Raw genomic sequence first — 24,492 nt, 5'->3', positions numbered from 1 at the left:
GAATTGTGGGGTCGTGCCTCAGAATGGCAGAGAGTGTTTTCCATGCAAAAAAGAGCCTTAAGAGCGATGGCCGACTTGCCAGCGGACGCCTCAGTTCGGTTGCTATTCCGCGAATTTCAGATCTTGCCCTTGCCTTGTTTATACTTATACCAGGTGGCGGTGTTTACTCACCTACATCTGGATGTATTCAAGCGCAAGGGAATAAATTCCAACTACAACCTGCGCAGCAACAAGAACTCGAGGAGACTGGTGTCAGATGCGCACAAACTCGCCAAGTCAGAGCGGTCTGTATACTACGCAGGGCCCTCCGTCTACAACCGTTTACCTGATACGGTAAGAAATGCAGCTTCCGTTGCGCTATTTAAACTAAAATTGAAGGAATGGCTCCAGGAGAACAATTTTTATGATTACGGCAATTTCTTTAATCTGCCCCCCACATTGTAAAAAAAATAAATAATAATAATAATATATGTACCTATTAAGTGTATATCTATGATAATATTTGATACTTTCTTTGCGACCTATAACATTATGTTACTAATAAAATATTTCATTTCATTTCATTTCATTTCATTTCACCATTGCACAAAATTTCAAAGATTTGTTCATCACTAATGGACGCCCTATAGAATATAAATATTGAATTACAAACCGAAATTTGTAATAAACCGCGATGTAAGCCCACCTCTTGGGCCTCGTGCTGGGGATCTCAGGTGTTGTTCACAATACAAACTCGTTGATCTTCTCACAGGTTTTAATTAATAAAACGATAATTGTTTTACAACAGAGCTTCCTCGCTTACGATAATAATGACAGAGCTAAAAATAGAACTTGGCCACAGATAACATATGAATGCCTTTCCCGCCAAAATGGCGGCTTTACACGAACTATCATTATTGTTAGGTTGGTATGATTGATCAATCATACAATTTTATGGCCAATGAGATTATGATTAAGGTGTTACAAATCAAACCCAGGTTCTATACAGAATAAAGACGGACCAGAGAAATACGGAAAATATAAAAGCTAACACTCGGCTAATCCTGACATGAAACGCGACTCTGCGTTTCCAGGGTATTAAATAGAAACACAACATCTACATTATACATAGTAAGTACTTAACAAGAAATGGATCACTTTTTTTTTTTACTTACTTAATTGACTACATACTACATCGCTCCAGGCATGACTCCACTGCCTGCAACGACTCGCTCTTACAAACTACATCAATGCATGTGCCCACATACATTGACTCACTATTACTTATAAACTACATCATTGCAGCTATTCGCGTACAATGACTCACTGTTACTTATGGACTACATCATTGCAACTCTTCTACAATGACTCACTGTGTTCAGTGTATGTAACATTTTACATAACTCGCTCTTATTTTCATCATTACATTACTTCTGTAATGACTCACTGTTTTTTAAGTTTATGAAATAATCAAGTACTCTTTAGCATTCACTTAAACTTAAAAAGATAATAATTATAATTTCTTTATCACTAAATTCTCTGATTCATCACTACATGACTTATGTAATGATTCACTGTTTCAAATTTATCAAATACTCTTTATATATTCACTTAACCTTTTAAGTTACAACAATTCTAGTATACTTTTCACTATAAATTCTCTGGTTCATCACTACATTTGTGATAACTCTCTATGTATATGTAATATCAAATAATCAAATACTCTCAATTTCACTGTTATATGAACAACAGGCTTATGTATTACAATTTCTGTTTTCACTAAATTCTCTGGGTCAGTCATCTTACTTTTATAATTGCTCACTCTTCCATATCAAATAAAAGTAATAAACATCCAAAAACAAATTCTTCAATATTCACTTCACTTAAACTTCTTTGTTACAAAAAATTATACCATACTTTTTATTTTAAATTTACTGGTTCACATTATTATATTTTTAACATTTTTCTCACTAGGTTAGTATCACAATTTGCTTGCTAACGACTACTTAAATCTATAGCAATAATGAATTTGGTTCACCATCTGAACCTATTTATGACATTTTTCTCTAATCTATCACATTACTCAAAAGTAATAATTGAATAAAGTTATTAACAGTACAAATTACAACTTTTATATCAGTCTCATGTCTCATTATCACATATTTATATTTAAGTTACAATCTTTACAAAACTATTAACATTTTCACATGTATCATTTTTCTCTATTATTTGTCACATCTGTTATCAATCTCTGTATGTTAGTTTTATTTGCCTTCACTCTGAATCACTAGAAATTACGTCGTTACTAAATACTAACCAAGGGTGCAACTTATCTACCGCATAAGTTCCCTTGTACGCCTTAGTACCTTCTTTACGTGTGATAGGAGTATCTTCCACTTCGTATCGGTCGTTACCCAATACCTTACAAATTCTATACGGACCAGCACATTTTTGGACTAACTTTTTACTTTGTCCTGGTTCACCACGGGCTTCTCTCTCTACGCGTACTAAATCGCCTACTTTATAAATTTCAGGGTCTTTCCGGGACTTATCAAAGCGCTCTTTTTGCTGCCTTTGACTTTTCTCTATATTTTGGGTGACTTCTTCTCTTATCTTGTCGATATCTTGGGGCTGCTCAAACTCTGCCACTACCGTATTCATAACTCCATCTGAACACCCAGTAGGTCTCAAACTAAATAGCACTTCAGCAGGCGTGCGACCCGTCGTCTTATTAACAGTATTGTTTATTGCCCATTGGACTTGAGGTACAGCTAAATCCCACAAATTATCCGGTTTATCATGATTAACTGCTGTTAACGCGTCTACAATTGTTCTATTATACCTCTCTATTTGTCCATTCGCGCGAGGACTAGCGACGGCATTTAACACATGCTCCACGACACCTCTTTGTTTCAAAAACTCTGCAAATTCTTTACTAGTAAAGCTAGTTCCTCGGTCTGAGACAATTCGTCGTGGTACGGCATACAGATAAAAATATTCATTGAATACCTTTATGGTAGTACTGGTCTTAACGTCTTTCACCGCCTTAATGTAAATAAACTTAGTGAATGCGTCGATTATACAAAGAATGTAACAATTTTTGGATTTGCTCATGGGGAATGGGCCACAGTGGTCAGTATGTAAAGTATCGAACGGTTTATTCACCTTGGGTATCGGATGAAGATACCCTTCTTTAGGCCCAGCTGGTACCTTATTATGAGCACAGTTGAGACACGCCTTGCAATATTTCTTGATAAACCGTCTCATTTTTGGGAACCAATACACGCGATTAACCCTTTCAAACGTTTTGTCAAACCCAACATGTCCTAAATCATCGTGGTTCATACGAACTATTTGCCATCTTACTGTTTTTGGGACTACCCATTTAAGACTTATTTCTTCGTTCTTATTTATTATTCGGTATAAGCGTCCGTTTTTCAAAGTAAAATTTTTATGAACTTCGACAATATCTTTAGTATCTGGGTCGCTCAATATATTTATTATACGTTGTAATTCCGAGTCCTGCTGTTGAACTGTCTGAAGCCATGCGTCATCATCAATTGATAAAATATCTACTATATCCGTAGTGTCTTGTGATAGTTGTGTTTCAGACTGTATTGGATTGCGCGATAAAGCGTCTACGTGTAGCATTTTAGTACCCTCCCTATGCTCTATAACCAGATCGTATTCTTGCATAAGGATATACCACCGCGCCACTCTCGGTATCAAATCACGTTTGGTCATAGTACTGCGAATGGCAATACAGTCTGTAATTACCTTAAAAGTCTTACCGAGTACATAAACTCTAAACCGTTCCAAAGCACAGACTACAGCGAGTGTTTCAAGTTCATAGGAATGTAACTTACTCTCATCAGGAGTCGTCTGGCGACTATAATACGAGATAGGTTGCAAACCAGCTGTAGGATGCTTTTGCATGAGTATGGCTCCAATTCCTAACTTACTAGCGTCTGTATGAATTTCTAATTCAGCATTTTGGTCATACAATGCTAATACTGGACGACTTGTCAACTTCTGTTTAAGCTCCGCAAATGCATTCATTTGTGATTCACCAAAATTCCATTCCGTGTCTTTTCTTGTAAGGGACGTCAATGGCCTGGCTATGACTGAAAAGTTTTTAATAAAGCGCCGGAAATAACTAGTTAGCCCAATGAATTGGCGAACCTCGTGTACATTTGTCGGTACTGGAAAGTCGTGTACAGCTTTGATTTTACCTAAACCCGGTCGTATTCCCTCTGAGCTAATCTCGTATCCCAGATAGTCAATACTGGTCTGAAAAAAATGGCACTTATTCAGATTCAAAGTGAGTTTAGCAGATCGTATCAATTGAAACACTTTTTCCAACTTATCTAAGCCTTCACTTATCGTCCTGGACGCAACTAGTAAGTCATCCATATAGGCCAAGGCCAAATTTTGACCAAAACCTCTCAGCATAGCATTAATGGTCCTCTGGAATACACTCGGGGCGTTCGCTAACCCGAACGGCATCCTATTAAACTCGTATAATCCGTCTGGGGTAACGAACGCTGTGAGATGTCTACTCTCTTCATCCACTGGGACTTGATAATACCCCGACGCTAAGTCGAGACTACAGAAATAGGCGTTACCTCCTAATCTGTCTAACTGGTCCTCGATTCGAGGTAGCGGGTATTTGTCCTTCAAAGTTTTCCTATTTAAGGCTCTGTAGTCGATACACAGACGTTTCTCGCCATTTTTCTTTTTCACCAATATTACAGGGCTTGAATAGGATGATGTACTTTCCCGTATAATGTCGTTTGATAACAGGTCTTCAATTATCTTTGACAACTGTTCACGTTCAAGTTGTGACATTCTGTATGGATTATGTACAACAGGTACATTGTCATTTAGAGTTATGTGCATTTCTGTTAAGTCAGTCCTGCCTAGCTCCTTTAGATTCAATGCGAAACAATCCCTATATTTTTCTAGTAAACGATAGAATGCACACTTATCAGTTTCCGTCAAGTCTGTACCTAATTTCACTTGGTCTGTTGGCAACGGCAGGTAATCTCCAGTTTGACTTGTGGTACACATGCCTACATATTCACTGGCGACTTCTTTATACCGATATCCTCTAGTGAGCAGCTCATCAACTTTAAAATTTAAAGTACTATTTGACAAGTTACTTATCATCACATACCCTTTACCTTTTTCAAATTGATATACTCCTGGAAGCACCATGTAGTCACATTTACCTACTTTTTGTCGATGACTATAATGTATGAACAGTCCACCTGTATAGTCACCTTCCACTTTGACATCCATTGGGGAGGTAGAATGTGGCAAGACAGTGTTATTGTTTTGACTGAATAACCGCAATTTTTCATTGCCTCCTACAACTTCAGGTTTTTGTAAAAATATCAACTCATCATTTGTTTTAAAGGCCATGACATGAGGCTGTTCAGTAAACGTCTGTCCGACTAATATAGGTGCTAACAAATACTGATCAGGTACAATCAGAATTTTTACCTCCCCTCTCACATTGTCTATATCTAAAGTCACTGCTTTTCTGCCTAAAGGCTTCACTAGCGAATCTCCAAATCCCTTCAATAAAGGTAAGTCACTATGGTCCCAATCCATAAGCAATTTTTGAGCATTAGTTTCTCTCATCAAAGTGCAACGGCTACCAAAATCAACATATGCCTCACATTGTACCCCATTGACATAAATGGGTTTAAAATATTTGTCATTTCCATCTGAAGAGTTATCAAAATTATCAATGCACAATACTGTTTTTTCTATGTTTGAATTCTGCCTGTCTTTATCACTGCTACTACTTGCACCAGCCTTTTTACGACAGTCTTTTGTTTCATGGCCTAACTTAAAACAGTAAGTACACTTTCTCAGCGGTTTAGTACACTTAATGCTAATGTGCCCTACTTCATTACAATTAAAGCATCTTAGAGACTGTGCATTTGAATCATTGGATTTATTTTGACTATGTGTAGTTTTATTCAATTGCATGTTCTTATTGCGCAAAAGATTGTTTGTGTCATTTAAAGAAACTGTACGCAGATAATTTAGTAACTGTTCAGGTTTCTCAAACATACATGCACCGGCACTCATCCGGACAAATTTGTCATCAATGCCATGAATTACACATCCAACTGCCTTCAGGTCAGATATCTCACATTTATTAACTAGCGCCATTTTGTCATAATAATAATTTTCTAATGGCTGTCCAATTTTGCAACGAAGTTTTAACATATTTGTCAAAAGGTCCCCATAATTTTCATTAATTAGAAAAGCTGTTTTTAATTTTTCGGTCCATTCAGCCCATGTAAATAGCACTGACGGCAGACCTTGATACCACTTTTTGGCTAAGCCACTTAACTTTGGAATGGCATAATGACAAATTTGACGATCATCCCAACGATATATTTGTGCACATTCATTCACTTTAGTCAACCAGGTAAGTATAGTTTGGCTATTGTCACTAGGATCAAATTCAGGCACAACACTATGCGAGACTGGAAAATTATTAGAACCGAAGGAGAATGGTATTGGTGGTGTTCTGGTTTTATTTCTGTTTGACTCCCAGCTCCAATAATTTGGCGTTTCATTATAACTGTGTGAGCGAGAGCGAGACCGCTGACCATGGCGACGCTCTCTATTCTTACGTTTACGCTTGTGAGACCTATCATGTGACCTACTCATACTTCTATAGTATGACTCTGTACTAGTACTTGACTTCCTTTTACCTCTTCGACCCCGCTTTTTGCTTCTACTACGAGACCTTCCCATTTTACACGTTTACCGTTAGAGTTACACAATAGACATCAAGAAAACAATTAAAATTGAGTGTTAATGTGTAGTAATTCAGAGTGAAGCCCAAAGCAAACAATTATAATTAAACTGAAAGGTTCCAAAAATAATGAAATAAATCACTATATGACTATCTGTGATAAATGAACTAAAACAACAATTTTCTTATCCCTTGTAGCCAAATATTTTCAAAATTAAATTAAAACAGTCAATTCACCGACAAGATGCGCACTAAACACTATTAAACACTTGTTATTATTCACTGGCAATGTTTCAGCTATTGTAGTTACTGTAGGCACCCAGATTTCAAACAAAACAAAAAAAAATGCACTTGCCGACACTCCAAACACCATAAAACATGCTATTTTCAGTCTGTTGACGGCACAAAACAGACACCAATGTCGTATTATATGAGAAATAGCATGAAAACTCATTTAGGATAGTGTAAATATAGGTTAGTTTTCTTCAGTCAAACATCCCTTGATCATCTCAGAGTTCAGTTAGTAAAGCAGTTGCTCTGTTAATCGCCACAACACCGTGATATATAGATGCAAATAAATGGAATTTTCTGACCTTAAGATCCGATTTACGGCAATCTCTCACTTCACAGCTTGACGGGCGTTGGTTACCAGAAACAAGTTGCTCCGGTTCATCCCGGCTTCTGATTTGTAAGCCCACCTCTTGGGCCTCGTGCTGGGGATCTCAGGTGTTGTTCACAATACAAACTCGTTGATCTTCTCACAGGTTTTAATTAATAAAACGATAATTGTTTTACATCAGAGCTTCCTCGCTTACGATAATAATGACAGAGCTAAAAATAGAACTTGGCCACAGATAACATATGAATGCCTTTCCCGCCAAAATGGCGGCTTTACACGAACTATCATTATTGTTAGGTTGGTATGATTGATCAATCATACAATTTTATGGCCAATGAGATTATGATTAAGGTGTTACAAATCAAACCCAGGTTCTATACAGAATAAAGACGGACCAGAGAAATACGGAAAATATAAAAGCTAACACACGTTGTTGGTGCACATTATCTAAGTAGGCCTACACGGGGCGTAAAATCGCCGATGGAGACTAATACACACAATAAATTTGTGTAAATTATACAGAGTTATGCTGTTATGAACAGCTAGATAAAAAGTAATTAAAGTTTCCAATTAAATTAATATTTAAAATAAAACACAACTACCTATTTCAGTTTCAATTTCAATTTCAATGATTTATTTGCAGAAAAGGTTAAGTTTCTTTCTTGTTAATTAGTTTTGTACCGCAGTACATGCACATTGCACACAGTACAGCTTTAACTGTAACGTTATTTTATTTTATATGGTTACTCCCTCAATTCATTAATAAGGAAACTGTGGAATAACCAGAACTGTTTCCTGAAGGATTTCTAGACAAACACGACAAATTAAAATTCGAATTAAAAAAAAAAAAAAACAGTAATGATTCGGGTGTTTGGTGTTCATGAGTGACAGCGACCTGTCTGCTCATTTGCCTTCTTTATAATTTAACAGTCAGATGTTAAAATTAAATGATGTTGTACAGTTTGTCCTCAAAACATCAGCAATAATGACATAATAATTAATCTACTTCTTACTTTTTATCGAAAACTTTTTTGTTCTGGCACTTATATAAATTCCCTTTATTCAACAAAATTAATAGTATACTAGGTACAAAAAATCAAATTACAATTATAATAAATTAAGTATGTTATATGGACAAAGTGCTATGATGCCTATGATGTTTCTAAACAATACACTACAAAGTGTTATACTTTTAAATTGCATAGTAATTTAATTTGACTTTTAACTAACCTTGCAATATATGTAGATAGAATATTTTAACTGCTTTTGCTTGTATTGCCTATGCACAAGAGATAATTTATTGCTATGTTTAAAAACATAAGATAGAAACATAAGAGAAGAAGATTTCTTGTATATGGTAATGGTAAAAACCTTACATCGAAACTGATGAAGCTATTATGACCTTGACTTTGAAACGTAATAATAATGTAAGGAAATTTGATTAAAGGACAATGGCATAAAAAACTAATTCAATACACAAAATAATGGTATAAAAATCAATGCAGTTCTAAATAGAACTTAGAAATTATTCAATGTCATCATGACCAGAAAATATCAAAAACAGTCATAAATGTATTCTTTATTTACATGAACATATTTACATAATTCAAGAAACTAAGACTAGACTTAAAAGCTAGCTAATGTCTAAAAAAGGCTATTAAGTTGAAGCTAAATATAAATAAAATATGATAGTCTCAATAGGTTATATAAAATAATAGGAATAACAACAGTTATTTTACCTTTTAATCTAATTGATGACGTCATCATGACGCTAAATCGTCAGGTACTTAATATCATTAAGTAGGTACTTACTTAATAGTCTTAACTTAATAGTCTGTCGTATATTTGATGTCGATATTTTATTTTATTTTCGTATTCAGTATTTGTATTGACATACAAGGCTCTGAACATCTGCAAGTAAACATTATTTGTTGTCTCGGATTTGGATAGGAAGTATAATTAATAATCAAACGAACTTACCTGTGAAGTTTGATTACAATTATACGAGTATCCAAATCCGAGACAACAAAGTCCCACCCCCCATCCCCGAATATAACAATAAAATCGTTTCACGACACAAAAAATCTACTCTAAAATAATGATGGTTAAACGCCGCAGGGCGCTGGGCGATGTTGGAGGTAGGTACGAATGGCGAGAACTTGTTTTTAAATTTTATATCTCTGAAATGTGTGACAAGGACGGCACGATTCCGTGTGCTGCTGCAAGTAAACATTATTTGTTGTCTCGGATTTGGATACTCGTATAATTGTAATCAAACTTCACAGGTAAGTTCGTTTGATTATTGAAACATATATTAATAATATAAATAATCTAGCTAACGGTGAGTACTTGCACAGGCATAATCTCGTAGCCAGGATCATTCACCAGCAGCTTGCTCTTCAATACGGCCTTGTGGACCGCGAAGTACCGTACTACAGGTACATACCTGCGCCAGTTCTCTAAAATGGTCGTGCCATGCTCTATTGGGATCGATCTATTATCACGGACAGGACTATTGTAGCCAATAAGCCTGACATTGTCATAATAGATCGATCGCAACGCCGGGCCGTGCTCGTCGACATCACCATCCCCCATGATGAGAATCTCGTGAAAGCCGAGAAGGACAAGTCCAGTAAGTACCTAGACTTGGCTTACGAGATAACCGCCATGTGGGATGTTGATTCGACGATCATTGTCCCGATAGTCGTTTCAGCGAACGGTCTCATAGCGAAGAGTCTCGACCAAGATCTAGAGAGACTCTCGCTAGGTGGTTGGATCAAGGGCCAGATGCAGAAGGCGGTGATCTTGGACACGGCACGGATAGTCCGACGGTTCCTCTCTCTGCAGCCCTAACCACCGGCAGCTTGGGCCCTGCCCCGCTGCTGGCGGCACCCTAGGTTAGGTTTTTTATAATGTGTTTATATATTTTGTATTGTTTTGTAAGTGGTTTTGTATTTTACTTTTATAATCATATTATAAATAAACCTAGCCTGAGATTTAAAATGAATAAAGAGAATATAAATAATATTATACATTATATAATATAATATTTTACACGAAAGAAAAAAACGACAAGGCCCACTGGTGGCCGAGCCGGGAATCGAACCCGGGTCTTCAGCTTACGCGGCTAACGTCTTTACCACTAGACCACCCGCCCGCCGCGCGTCTATATGATGATATTTGCTAATAAATTGCCCGAACGATGCCCAAACTATTTGAGCTATATTAAAACAATGTATGGCAAATTTTTATGGTTTATGGTTTAAGAACTTATTTCTCCAAAAAGAATATAACATTCACTTAACTTAGAGAAATACAAAACAGTCTTACTTAAGTATTATTAACAAAGTGTATTTTACAATTTTTCCTTATTTATAGGTATACAAAAAATCTGCAATGGCATATTTACTTTACTTTTACTTTTAGAAATAGATTGAGCGCAAAGCCAACAAACGCAGTTTGGCGAAACATTAAGGCAAGCAAGGCACCCACAGTAAATTGTAATTTTGATAAAACAATAAAAAAAATCTTTTAAAGAAAACTTGCTATCCTCATTGTTATGCTTTACTTTCCGTGCGAAACCGGGGTGGGTCGCCGTTTCTATTCATGCTTTTGGAACGGATTACCCATGCTTTTGCACAGGATTATTGAGTTGCAGAAACAGAAATAAGGTAAGAATGAACATTTTATTAAAATGTTTATGACGACATTTGAGACGTTTCTTACATTTATTTCATGAATACTAGTGTTTGTTTGTAAACATAATAGTTGGTGCAAAACTTTTACCGTGACTCCTTAGAAAATGTTTTTTTTTATAGTACTTACATGTTTAGAATTCATTCGTCCCCGGAGCGACATCGACAGCGTAAGTCTACGGTTTAACTAATTTGCTTTTTGTATGCTGGATATTTTGCGTGAGAATCCGACTGCCGTGAAATTTTAATTATGACCAGGTTCAATGATTTTTCTTATCTGAATGATATGACCATCGTGACTTGACTGTAATAATTACTTAAAATACTAAATCTTTATGTCTTTTGCGCTAAGCATATCAAGAATGTCTACAGCTCTCAGAATTACCAGATAGATTTTATTGTTGGTTGCACTTGACTGTATCCAATAATTATATTAATTAGGTAAGTAGTAAGTAAGTAGGGCATAATGTAAATATCTCAAGATAAATGTCTTGCGTTACCCAGATTGTAATCTATTATCGATCATTTGTCACTGGATTCCATTAGCAGTCCATTCAACATAATTGCTTGATAGTTCCATTTATTTATTTGATACCTTACGGCTCCTAGCTAATTAAAATATTTGATAATTTCTGTAATTACTTTAGGTACCTTAGATCGAAAATGTATTCTTTGATAAATTGTGAACAAAAAATGCAAACAAGATAAAACAAATAGTTCTGAGAATAAGATATTAATTTGTACTTTAATTTCTCTTTAAGAGACCTAACTATTAAAGGCTTAATATGCAACTTTGCCGAAGAGCAAAGTAGAAACATTCCACGGAATCAGTTAAACTTATATTAATTGCGATGGTGATTTTAATTGGTTTTTTCCTCGTCTATTTTAAGAGGATACGGTAGCGAAAATGCTAAAATCGAAAGGAGCCCCCCTTTCAACTTGGGAATTTTAGTTAAATATACAAGTGTTTTAAAGAAAGACATGCTGCGCCGACCCCAAGTGACTGGGATAAGGGCAAGAGAATGATGATGATGATGATACAAGTGTTTTATCGAAAAAAAAAATGTCCATTAAGAACAACTCAGTCAAAAGATATTTCAAAAAAAACTTTAAAATCAAGGTTCCGCTCTCGACTCTTTCCTCCTTCAGAACTTAATCAATCTGAACGAAATTTGAGAATCTGAATAACAATGAAATAATCTGGGTGATTCTTGAAAGTGTCAATTTTTCCCGTCCTGGGGAAAAAAGTACCCGAAACATTGAAATAAATCATCAAACTATTTTTTTATCATTATAGTACCACATAATCTAACTGGGGCATGAATGCATTTTTATTAAAGGTTAGTAGAATTAACTTTAAAAAAAATCAAACACCTGAAACATCATTACCCTGTTGCGTCCATTCGTCTTTTTTGAGTAAACTACTACAAAAAGAATAAGTAAGGGATTGAAATCAACTATAGTTTTAAGACTGCGCAGCCGACCTTACTGTTCCTCACGGAGACGCAGATATCCTGCCCGACGGACACATCATACCTATCGTACCCCGGCTATACACTTGAACATAATACTTAAACACTTTTTAAGACTTTGAGCCCACCGTGCCTAATAAGCGTCCGTAACGCTCCTGACACCACGGGGAGGGGACATGATAAGTCGCAAGAGTTCTGAGCTATGAAGGTAAATATATCATTTCCCTGGCTGTGGTTCACTGTGATTATCATTACCCTGTATTTTTTATATAAAATGTATTACTTGCAATAAGCGTAGCGTCTTTAGTGATAATGATAGTATATGGATGACTGCATGTATTGATTATTTAGATATCTTCATATTAATTACAGTTTCAATTACTGACTTTGAATTACTTTTTTTCTCATTCCCTGGGATTTTAAGCAGGGTAATGATAATTTTCCTAAGGTTTTTGAACTAAATTAATGGAAAGTGATGCCTATTCGATAAATATGCTTATTATTAAATATAATTTCATATTTTATTACAACTATAAAGAAATTTGTATAAAAAAAATACCGCAAGGGAATGACATCAAGAATCGAATTCTCAAGAATGACCCATCTATGTCGGACCGTTTAGTTTTTTTGGTTAATTGTTCCCAATCTTGAGTATCATACCTTTTTTTGCGCCACAATGAAATAGGCCGTTTTTGGAAATTTTTGATTGGCTCTAGAATCTTTAAAAAGCAGAATATCAAAAAAATCAAAACGCTCCAACACAGATAAAAATAATAACAATCTGTGTTGAAAAAATCATTGCTATCTTCAAAAACCAGGGAGGAAATAGTCGAGAGCGTTTGTATGGAGAATTGACCCCTATCGTATCGTCTTAATAGCTTATCTAAGATTTCTTTCAAATATAAACATTTGTCTATTATAATAATCCAGGGACAGCAGGATTAATATAAGAAATAAATCTAACACACACATTCTACTTCAGAAAAGTTGACTAACTGTATTTGAGAACTATCCTTAGGGCCAAAGAAAATGGAGGGTTACCCACCATTTTATATGGAAATTGACAGCCCACTAACCCTGAGTTAAGTGGTTGGTGCAAGTCGGCCTAAGAGAAATTAAATATTTATTTTATTAGTATATTGATATTACGTATAAGTACTGTAAACATAAATACAGCTTGGCAAAAAGAGTAAGAACGGAAATATTTTTTTATCATAGCAACTCTTTCTGTTCTCATACAAAAGTGTCACAATAGTTGCCACATGCACAACGGTTTACATAGACAATGGCGCCTCTATTATTTTCAACGCTTTTTTACTATACTGTCAAAATATTCTAGAAAATAAATATTACTTATTTTCTCTTCATTTTAAAATTATAATGAGCAAATTTCTAAATATAAGTCAACTTTTGATGTTCAAAGTGCTTTTGTAGGTACTTGTAATGATCAAAATACAATACGTTTGCTTTATAAGACCTCTGTGATATCGAACCCTTTTATAGTATTAATCAAGAATTTTCAATGAGCAACATAAATAGCTATTATTTTTATCGACATCTTTTCATCGACATCAAATCCCTAGAAAATGCTATCATTCATTCTAATATCAGCGTACGTTGAAATTGACATGATTGTAAACTTATTTATTGTAAAAAATTATAAATTATAAAATACTCTTTATCTTTCTTATTTCGGAATATAGTGATTGATGTTTAAGTAATCAATAAACAACATAAACATTGCCATTGAAAATTACTACTAATTACATAAAACTATTAACTAATTGGCAATAAACGTCACTCAAAGGACCATTGTTAACAATAGGTACATAATTATTGACCCATTTTGTATAGAAATTATAATACGTAGTTCAAATATTGAATAAATATCTATTAACTACCTAAATTTCAAATATTGGCAAGTATTTGGTTGTGGGCATTGTTCAGTAGATTAATTAAATTTTAGGTACCTACTCTCTAAGTTTTAACCGAATTTCATACATAGATTCTCCGAAACAATACCTTAAGTTATAAGTATTGGAGAGAGTCGGTACTGAGAGAGAAAATATGCCAAAATTATGTACTCATTTGAAGGGTTATGAATACTTGTTGAGGCTCGGATTTTGGTTAATATTTACAGCATTTTGAGAAAACCTTTGTCAACATGACTAGCGCTATTCCTTCGTAATCACGCGATCGCGTGTTAAGCTCGAGTATCGTTCGGACACGTCGCTTTATTCAACATAAAAAGTATTATACGCCTTCGAAGCATTATTTCAATTTAGCTCTTACTTTCTTTGTTAGTTTTGTCAGAATAAAAATGGACTGAATGCCTTTTTATGCTCTTTTACTGTTAATAATTGGAGTGATCGTTCACACGGAGAACAATCAGCTACCGTCTGATAGACGATTAGCTAAGTGCTTTCTAAAAGAAATACTTAATCTATGTTCAGGCATATTATTGTGTGACCAAAAAAGCGATTTGTCCTCCACTGTGCGTGATTCGTGTAGGTTGTTGTGTTGAATTATTACTAGTTTAGTGATAAAAGTACTGATTAAATAAGTCTACCAAGCTGTCACGAACATTTCCGAAAATGGACAATATAAATTTATATTGTCCGAAATTATTTTTTAGGATTCTGTCAATAAATACAATTCTTGGTATGAGATCAGAAAAACAGACAAACAATAGGTAGGTAGATACTGGCACCAACAAGTTGTTAAGTCCGTAATGTTTGGTAAGTCTTTATATGATCAAATACTGTGTAAATAGTTTCTAAAGCTACGTATATAATCTGATCAAGTAAAAGTCAAGTCAAGACGTATGTATATGTCGGCGGCCGATCGTAAAATCAGCCAGATCACGAGATTCCTAGGCATGTCGTGACACGGCGCCAAATCATGAAATGCCTAAAAGTTTCCCAGGCATATCACGATGTGCCTGATAAATAACACGGCAGATCGATTAGAGCAACGCATTCGTCGATATTCCTAGGTCTATTATAGCGGGCACTTCGTAGAATAGATTCTTTCTTGGCCATTGGTGGTGCTGCGTATGCAGCGTATGCGATGGCGCGGATGGCGGTCGTGTTTGTTTATTGAGTGAATTATCCAAATATTCGGCATGCTCCATACAAAATTCCACCCCCTATTTTAGGGAAGTGGGGTAGCCTACGTCACTCTCCATCCCTTCGACTATCTCTACTTAAAAAAACACCTCAATCCGTCGCTCCGTTTTGTCGTAAAAGACGGACAAACAAACAGACACACACTTTCCCATTCCATTAGTATGGATTTAATATGTCTCTGTTAAAACTATCGTTTAACAAAATTATTAAAAAGTTTAATTTAATATTTGTTCCAATTTATAGGTAATAATACAAGTCTCGTTTCATTTTATTTGTAAAATACAAAGTATTTAATTAAATATTGTACTTATTATGGTTTTTTGCATTTTTTACCCTACTTCGAACCCTACTTAAGTATTGAACGATATGGCGGCGTATCATGATATGCCTAGGAATCACATGATCTGCCTAAATGCCACTGGTGGGTTTTACTTGGTTAAATCACGAAATGGTGGCGTTTCATGAAATGCCTAGGAATTTCATGATCTGCTTAAACGTCACTGGGAAAATCTTTAAACGGTGAGTTTTGAACGATATGGCGAATGTTACTAAGCCAAATCATGATTTGGCGCCGTTTCACGATATGCCTAGGAATCTCGTGATCTGGCGGAGTCTTGGTTCGGCCGCCGACATATATATTGCGTCAATTTTTTACCCGTGTGATTTACCGGGATAAAAGTGGAAGAAAAACCACCTAATCATCCAGCGCTGACATTTCACTTAAACGAAAATCCTTCTTTCGTGTTGTGCTAAACCACGACTAATAGGATTCTTGTCAGTTGCACATTTCCTTGACTTCCTAAGTGAGGCAATTTTTTTAACTTTAAACCTTCCTTTATCGGTATACCCACTTACAATGTACGGTGTTGTAGTAAATATTAAGTCAAACAGCCAAGTTCCTCACCATGTAGCCATCTTGGCATTCTGATGTTTTTAACCTCTAAGATAAATTCTTGTAATGAGATAACTTGAATGAGTTCTTATTTAAATAAGATTGGGTAGACGTAGTATTAATGTCATTTATTTTACTTGAATATATTACGAACCGACTTGATCAAAGGATTATGGAGCTACAAGAGTATAGTAAACCAAAAACCTACTTGCGAGGGCCGTGCTGTCCCTTTTCCAAGAAAGTTATTTTTAAGAAAGTAAACGCGGCCATTAAAGTGGACTGTTTTCTCGTTTATGGTATTTAGTGTGTATATAATTATTGCATATAGATATATGCGTGAGCGTCAGAATGGCGGGTGTACATCAAGCAATCCTGGTGTGGTATACGTCAGGAGTTAGTGCTAGCAATGTGCCAAATGTGCGCCAAAATTCGAGCAAGCGCCTGCATGTTAATGCTGCATTGCAGGCAATGAACATTGCTATTTTATTTCAGCAGGCATTTATAGATATATTTATTCAATCCCATATTACTCTTCAACGGCTCTCTGAATTAGTTTGTGCTTCATACATGTGGAAGCACATTGCGAGCACTAACCTTAGGCAGTACTTTCACCCTTGAGTAGGCAGCCATTAGCTAGAACTGGAAGTGCACCCGCCAACCTGACGTCAGAATGGCGGGTATCATTTATTTCTTAAATATCTCTGGAGTTTAAAGAGCACATTGCTCGAATTTTGGCGCACATTTGGCACATTGCTTAGCACTAACTCCTGACGTATACCATACCAGGATTGCTTGATGTACACCCGCCATTCTGACGCTCACATATATGCGGGTCACTGGTCCGATTTAGTTGGAAACCAGAAAGGGGCGCGAAAGGTTTTCAGCGGATGCGAGTTATTGCTTGACTACTAGGGTAAGCCAGCCAAAATTCAGGTAATCAAATAAGTGAAATAACCTATCAGCAGTTTGTAGCGGAGAATCATGATTTTCTGTAAATCTTTTAACAGTGGCTCCAAGTAATCAGGCCACACCCATAAAAATCATTTTGGTACGTGGTCTAAGCAGGGATGAGAGGGACCAATGTCTTCAAGCGGACATCTCCCACTACGTCTAAAAAATTTAGTTTGGTGGGAATGACTATAGCCACTGCTAATAAGCAAATGGCTGCAGCATATCCAGCAAAGCAGTACAGTTTTGTCTCAAGCTTAGGATGGCGTTAGAGATCAAAGTTGACTTCGGCCAGAGGCTGTATCCGGACTCTTTTCTGATCGTATTGGTATCCCGTTCTACTAAGTACAGTCAACCAATTGGAATCGTAGGCCACTCTACAACCATGTCAAAATGACAAGCAGTAAGTAAGAGATTTCTTACAATCGGATTTATAACATCACTATGACATAGTTCTACAGTGGATGTTCCAACTGGTTGACTGTACACCTACAGAAGGGCGACGAAGAGTGAGTGCTTCTGTGTTTTCGGACTCATTTGAGCACTAGAATATATCCTGCGAAATTGACTGGTACTGGTGAACGGAGTCCGAACTATGTTAAACTCCCGTGGGGAGCAGGGACAGAGGCAGTGAGGTTCAGTAATGATGCCCACTGGACTTTGGTTGAAGCCTGTACATACTCGTAATATATACGGCTCAGAAATTGAGCAGTTTCATGTGCTGGATTGCTGATGCTGTGTTAAATATATAATGATATGATTTTCGCAGTATTTTTCACTCAGGGTTATCGTACTCTATTTTTTTAAATCTAGCCATTACTACTATATTCAACTGAAATTCAATAAAAAAATTTTTCATCGTTTTCATGCATAATAGAGGTAAGTAAATCCATTTATTAGTGTGAGAGACCCTTCTTGGTTTTCATGCATAATAGAGGTAAGTAAATCCATTTATTAGTGAGAGAGACCCTTAAAAATTACATTCAAGTTAGTGTCAAGTGATTGACGGCACATGTCAAAACAAATAAAATTAGGAATTGGTAGACTGTCACACACGTGTCCAGTAATTATCTTAATTTTTTTAATAACTCGATAACCGTAAAAGTTAAGACGCTTGTTTCTTAGAGAAATTAATAGTATTTGATCTAAAGAACCTTCCCTTAAAGTTAAAGGAATTCAATAAAAACCGGGTGTGTGTATTGGTAAATCATCAAGGTTAAAACCCACTCAAGGTATTGTATTTCAGATCTGTTTAGTTAAGATATAGGTATTGTTGACGTAAACAGTATCTATTATTATCTATACAATAGTCCACCCAGATTGCGTACATACTGGTAGGCGTTTGTATTGCGTTGCCGTCCGAAGCTTCAACTTAATATCCGGGGCAGAAATGAAACTCATTTTTGTGAGTGTCGTCCTCGAGCAGTCAACAGATTGTTGGTCATTCCGAACTTTGTTACCCACGCACCCAGTGATGGTCCATTTGAAATTGGCTCGTTTTTCATCCGTATCTGTAATATTTCCTATCGATTCAATCAAGTCTTTGAACCAGTTTGCGCACGCAACGTTTAAATGAGAAACCCGTGGGTTTAAGGTTAAAGCTTTATTTTAAATGTAAATGTAACTGTCGGGGCTTCTAACCTCCGCGGAGAATGCTCTTGAATTACTATTGGTCCTGTACAAGATGAAGATAAAAATTCAGTAGATATAAGATAATGATACAGTATGTCCAAAAGCACAATAATTTTATTGTTGAAACATCAATTGGCACATAAAAGGTTAGGCCTGTACGGTGGGAGACCAGTATTGCAAATTGTGTGCCATGAAAAATAGAAGACTATAATTATAACGAAGAGACAGCGTGAAAAAAAAAATTGCTAAAATGTCAAAAACGCGCAATGTTCAAGAAGTACCTAAAGCACAAAGTTATTGGAACAAAAGTTGGTGATCATGAAACATGATCTAATAAAATTTGAATCAGAGCGTTATTTAAAAATATACCTACTTTTGTTAGGTACTCCTGGACAGTAGAAACAGTTTTTTATGAAGTTCAATTTTTGCTCGGGTCTGGTGAACATTTCTAAGTTAAAAGAAATAACTATGCAGTATACAAATACGTTATAAAATATTCAAGATGGGTTCTTTCATATTTTTATCAGAGCAACATAAACTTTAAAATCGTGTAGGTACATATTTATATATTTTAACTGGAGTTATTTACTACTGATTTAATCAAAACTCTGATAATACATTACAAATTAGTCACCATATATTTTGTTGCGAGTAATGTAAAATACCCTATAATGGACGGTGATGCCATATGGACAAAAAAACACAAATCCTTAAAAATAAGTATCTAAATTAGTTTCTAAAAACTGACGGCATTGTACCATAAACAAGAGTCATAGAGCTGCTTAATTTTGAAGTTTCATTTAATTTGGTTATTTCTGAAAGATTTGGCGGCAAAATAAAAGTCATCAGTTTACTGAAAAAAATATCAGGACGAATTCTTAGTAATGTTGCTAAGAGAAAATAATACTCGGTGTAAACTTGAATGAGTTTTACTTAATGCATTAACTATAAGATAAGGTATAATACATACTAGTTTTTTACTCCAAAAATATGAAGAAATAGTGTTATTTTGCGAGTATCCAAGTCCATAACTGGAACCGGAAAACTGCGTACCTCCTATGATGGACAAAGAACAATTTACGAAACCAACATTTACAAGCAACAATCCTATGTTAAAATAACCTAAACTAATTTTATTTGGGGTATATAAAATTGACACATTGAGTATCAGTTGGCTTTAAAATTAAAATTTTAAACTTATTTCACTGTCCATAATGGGGGATCCATTACTGGAGAACTGCTGTCCATCATTGGAGAAAAATACCTCGTTTTAATTTGTTAACTATTAAGAAACCAATAGGAGTATATATTCTGCAATACTCTTGAAATGTAAAAGAAGGATACGACACATTCAAGTTTTAACACGCTTAGCGGTAGAATTTTTACATGTATCAGTGAAATATCAAAAATAGGCAAAATTTATTCTTAAACTGTCCATGATTGGGTCCGTTTCGTAGGTACTTGTTTCGACTAACATTCTTCATTCAAAATTTTAGTCCCTGGCCTTTTTCAGACTACCTAGATACAATTAACTGTTGTATTGTAAGTTAGGCTTCATGCAACTGTAACCTGAAAATTGTGAGGTTGAGAGGGAACATTTTAAGTTGCATGGCTTGTTGAAACACTTACACCGTTTTGCCTCCCGGCTGTCAGGCATGGGAGGTAATTAACACGCTCAAACTACATCATTAAAGCGAGCCCTGTAATCTTGGTCGTATGTTTTTATGCCCAGAACTCTATTTTGAACAGTAAATTTATATTTAATCTTAAATAGTTAAATTAGACGCAAAATTAAATTTACGGCTGCAAAAAAAAGCAATAACATTTATTCAGTAAGTAGGCCACAGGGGCGCTTTTACAAGTCAATATACGGATTCAACAAAATATAAATAATACGGATTCAACAAAATTTAAAAGCTACTTTAAATTAAAAATTAAACATGGTGAAAAAAATAAATACAAACTGATACAAAAAAATAAGAACAACTAAAATAACTTTAGAGTTGTAAAAGACTCTAGATATCACAACTAAAGATAATAAATATACTTAATCTATCTTTTTTTTTCTTAGAGATGTATATGGTATCCAAGAGTCAGGAAGAAAATAAACAAACAAGGACCGAACAAATGCGAAATCTGCACCAGGCATTGAATATCCGACAAGATATTGCGGAAATTAAAAATAGTAACATTGTAGTGTACTCGTAATTCGCTTAACTCGCCAACAGTGATATATTTGTGTACCTCGATCTTCGAGAATATGCATCAGATTCCTTAAATTAAAACGTTCAATTTATGTAATATTTTCCGGAGGTCGGAAGTGAAAGTACCTACATAAGGGCTTAATGTAAAGTATATTAAAATTAGAATATAAGAAAATTCCTATCGCCACCATTTTTTATAATCGTTAATTATGGTGCTTCGTTCCTGGTATCGGTTACTTATTAAAATTAATTAAAGCTTATTTAAGGGAAAATATCTGTTTTCGGACCTAAAAAGTGTTCGTATCTGGTGCAAAGGTTATCCTGTTCAACGTGGGGTGTAATGAGGTAAGTTAGATAGTCATCTTTGCACTCCTTTCTTTCATTTCCATTCTTTCTATGTACTTATATACCTACTTGTGCCTACATACGTGTTGAGGCAATGCAGGTCTGAGTAAAGAGGTTTAGGGCCAGTTGCATCAACCACATTTGACACACACATCATCGTCACGCAGCAGACGCCTATGGAACTGTCCATACAATAAAATTTAACGAATGCTTTAACGGTGACAGACGGTTTGGTGCAACTGACCCTTAATTTACAATCGGAAACCCGACGGGGCAACCGACGTACCTATTCCCAAGATAAGTAAAGGTTTTTGACAGTCAGACAGATGTTCAGACGGACAACAAAGCGACCCTCTAAAGGTTCCACTTATTCCTTTTGACGGAACCCTAATATGTGAAAACAGATTTAATTTCCCTTTAGAGTACCTACTGAAACAGGTATAAGGGCGGTAACTGCACATTCTTTCAACAGTCAGGCTTTGTGCGCGTGTCTTAAATGCTGATATACATCGTAATGGTTTTACAAAATGGCTGACTCTGTCGTTTCACGGATGGCACTTACCCGAAAACCCGTTTTCTGTTTTTATGTACACATTGACTAAACCTTTTAAAATAAGGTAATCTAAATATGAGCTTTTATTAAGAAAACAGGGTAAATTTTACTCGTACAGGTACTAAAGGTCCTAGGTTGTCTGGAAGAGATCGCTCTTTAGCGATAAGACCGCCTCTTGTTTTACCTCTTAAGTTGTTGTTTATACTTGCTATGTTGTTTCGTGTATTGAGGTGTGCAATAAAGAGTATTTGTATTGTATTGTATTGTATTGTAAAGGTAAACGTAAACCTACAGTTGTGTCAAAAAATCTATCATAGGTACTGATTGCTCGTTATTATAAAATTTATAAATTCTTAAAATGGAACTCGTTTTATTAGTAAAATAATTTTTAAGAAAAAAAACCGCCGCCTTTGGGGTTCTGGTGAAAGGTACTCGTACTGCTTGCGAATGTTGGATTAAGGTCAGTGTCGGGAAGATCGTCTACCCAGAAAGACCGTCTACTGAATATATGTAATTTTTGTATTTATATATCTACCGCTTCTTTGCCCCCTCCCCCACATGTAGCGTATCGCGAGCGTAGCGTCGCGCCAACTGTATGGAAAAAGACGCCGCGGCGTCAGGCTTTGTCATACAGTTGGCCCGACGCTACGCTCGAGACGCTAAATGTGGGGGGGGGGGCTTACACCTCCGTAGGTATACCAGTTTTTCATCCTTAATCCATTGGTCTTCAATAGGACGAAGGACGAACACTTGTTAACAATAAACCTGGTTCGTGTTTCAAACTTGAACATCGACTTCAACATGGTTACGCAAAAAATTTAAATAAAATAGAAGCAGTCGGAATATTTGTGCATTATGTATGTAACGTCGTAATTTAATAATCGTTCTTCCTGTATAGTACAATTAATGCTCTTAAAACGCGTTCAATTTATTGTTTTATGTCCTGAAATCTGTAACTTCGAAATTGTGCCTAGTCGGAAAGACCGGCATATAAGAGTAAGGCACCTTTTTTAGGCTTTATGGGAAATAAGTCGAGTGTAAACGGGTGTTGTAGGTTAATTTAATTGTAAGTTTCGGCTTTGCTTTTATTTGGACCTGAAAAAAGAAGGTTATCAACCTCATCTACGGGACATATGACGGTCTTGCCTTATACATAGAAAAATGCCGATATGTTGAAAATATCAACGTTATTTGTTTTAATATCTATCACATTATTCATTGTTATTACAGAATATAATGATTAACATGATTTTGATACTTATTGCCATATGAAATTACGCGACAACGAGCACTAGACGGTCTTGCCTTACTCAGTGCGTGGTGACGGTCAACCCGTCGAGCCTTAAAAAAAGTGATTTTTATCACATAAATTTACTTTAATTCACCAAAGTATTAAAAAAGCTTTGTGAAATATAATATTTGCTAGCCCATAGGACCATGCGGATTACTCCAGACTACTTTAGTTGTCTAGTTTAATCCACTCAAACTTTATTTCAAATAAAGTATGTCGGTCCCGTACTGACCTTACACTATAAAATTACGAAGGCATTTAATGCCTTTTTTAATGATTCCAGCAAATTAGACTTCAAAATTAGGGGAACTTAATTGTGAGGTCATTATTGCACAAATGTTACCACATTAAGGCCTGCTGCTCGTATCGATAGTTTCAAAAAAACCGGTCAAGTGCGAGTCGGACTCGCCGACCGAGGGTTCCGTACAAACTTTCAATAGTTGAATCATCAAATGTTAATTGATATAACTCTACAGACTTGACTAAATCCCTCAAGACTCAGTTTCCCACATAACAAGTAATATTTAATATACAATTTTATTACTAAACAACGTCCAAAGAAAATCAAGACAATTCGACTTCAATAGTTTACGTTATAACATTGTCGTCAGGACGCTCCTGATCCTGATCCGACCCCATTATAATATATCAGGAAAAACGCGATGTAGGAAATGAGCGCTCAGCGTACAGCGACATCTACCTGTAAATTAAGTAAACTAATGTGCGCGAGCTTAAAGTATGGAAAATGTTTTTTATGGGATAATTATTTATTGCATGAACCGAATAATTTATAATTTAATAATTTTTCCTCTATTTGAAACCAGGTACTTTTATTATTATTCTGTAAACATTACAGGTACAATGAAGGTGGTGATATTGAAAATGAAAATTTGAAAAGTTTTTATAAATAAAATAAAATAAAAACTCAAGATATGTAACGCAGCTTTCTGAGT

At 35.6% G+C, this 24,492-nt stretch overlaps 1 protein-coding gene across 3 annotated transcripts in view; it reads right to left on the bottom strand.

Moving 5' to 3' along the window:
* LOC125229037 (thyrostimulin beta-5 subunit-like) overlaps positions 1-11,291 on the bottom strand; it is a 56,473-nt gene extending 45,182 nt beyond the window's left edge. For all 3 annotated transcript variants that reach the window (XM_048133821.1, XM_048133829.1, XM_048133805.1), the window contains exon 1: positions 11,205-11,291. The gene's annotated coding sequence lies outside the window, so the exon portion shown is untranslated. The remainder of the gene's footprint in view (positions 1-11,204) is intronic.
* Between the last annotated feature and the right edge of the window lie 13,201 nt (positions 11,292-24,492).

Source organism: Leguminivora glycinivorella, chromosome 1, assembly GCF_023078275.1.
Source record: "Leguminivora glycinivorella isolate SPB_JAAS2020 chromosome 1, LegGlyc_1.1, whole genome shotgun sequence".
NCBI lineage: Eukaryota > Metazoa > Arthropoda > Insecta > Lepidoptera > Tortricidae > Leguminivora > Leguminivora glycinivorella.
Note: the sequence above shows the minus strand (reverse complement) of the source record. Positions and strands in the feature narration are given on the sequence as shown.